At 38.9% G+C, this 1,166-nt stretch overlaps 1 non-coding gene across 1 annotated transcript; it reads right to left on the bottom strand.

Annotated features, from left to right (window-relative positions):
- Positions 1-653: 653 nt before the first annotated feature.
- On the bottom strand, positions 654-760 carry LOC128042662 (small nucleolar RNA R71). Its single transcript, XR_008198177.1, has one exon. It is a non-coding gene; the product is annotated as a small nucleolar RNA R71 (small nucleolar RNA).
- Positions 761-1,166: the final 406 nt, after the last annotated feature.

Consider the following 1,166-nt stretch of genomic DNA (forward strand, 5'->3'; position numbering starts at 1 on the left):
CAAACCCCAGCGTTACAAGTTCTTGGCGCCGTTGCCGAGGATTGTCAACTGTTGCCATAGTCATTTTTTTGTGAAATTATTTATTTTCAATTTGATTTATTTCTGACATTACTAACTTATTCTTTTTAATTTTTGTGAATTTCTTCTTAGGTGTTTATGAGCATAGACCGAATTACAGATTTACTCCCTATAGACCCTGAAATTGAGCAAACTTTCAGACAAAGAAGGCGTGAACGAACAACTCAAAGACAAGTCGTGATGGACCTTGGAAATCAGAGTCAAGACAATATTTGCATCAGACAATATGTTGTGCCACTTTTTAGCGAGTTAAACCCAGGAATTAGAAGGCCAGATATTGAGGCAACCCAGTTTGAATTGAAACCAGTGATGTTTCAAATGCTACAAATGGTAGGCCAATTTAGTGGTATGCCCACGGAAGACCCACATCTCCACCTTCGATTGTTTATGGAGGTGAGTGATTCATCCAAGATAGTCAGTGTGACTGAAGAAGCACTGAGGTTGAAGTTGTTTCCACACTCGTTGCGAGATTAAGCATGAGCATGGCACAATTCATTGCCACCAAGTTCCATATCTACATGGCAAGAATTAGCAGAGAGATTTTGGTTAAGTACTTCCCACCTAGCAAAAATGCTAAGTTGAGGAACAAGATCACAACTTTCAAGCAACTATATGACAAGTCTTTATATGAGGCTTGAGAGTGATTCAAGGAGTTACTTCGTAAGTGTCCTCATCATGGGATTCCTCACTATATTCAGTTAGAGACATTCTATAATGGTCTCAATGCACATACAAGATTGATGGTAGATGCTTCCGCGAATGGTGCAATTTTATCTAAGTTTATATTAAGGCTTATGAGATCATCAAGAGGATCGCGAGTAATAACTATGAATGGCCAACAAATCGAACAGCTTCAAGAAGACGAGTAGCCAGAGTTCATGAAGTTGACTCTCTTACATCGTTATCGGCTTAGGTATCATCTATTTCCTCTATGTTAGAACATTTAACCGCTGATAGTACTAATAATTTTGTAGCTCAGCCACTAAGTCCATTTGAAGTAGTTTCCTGTGTGTACTGTAGAGAAGGTCATTCTTTTGAGAATTGTCCATCTAATCCCGAGTCAGTGTACTATGTGGGGAACCAATATC

Source organism: Gossypium raimondii, chromosome 7 (genome assembly GCF_025698545.1).
Source record: "Gossypium raimondii isolate GPD5lz chromosome 7, ASM2569854v1, whole genome shotgun sequence".
NCBI lineage: Eukaryota > Viridiplantae > Streptophyta > Magnoliopsida > Malvales > Malvaceae > Gossypium > Gossypium raimondii.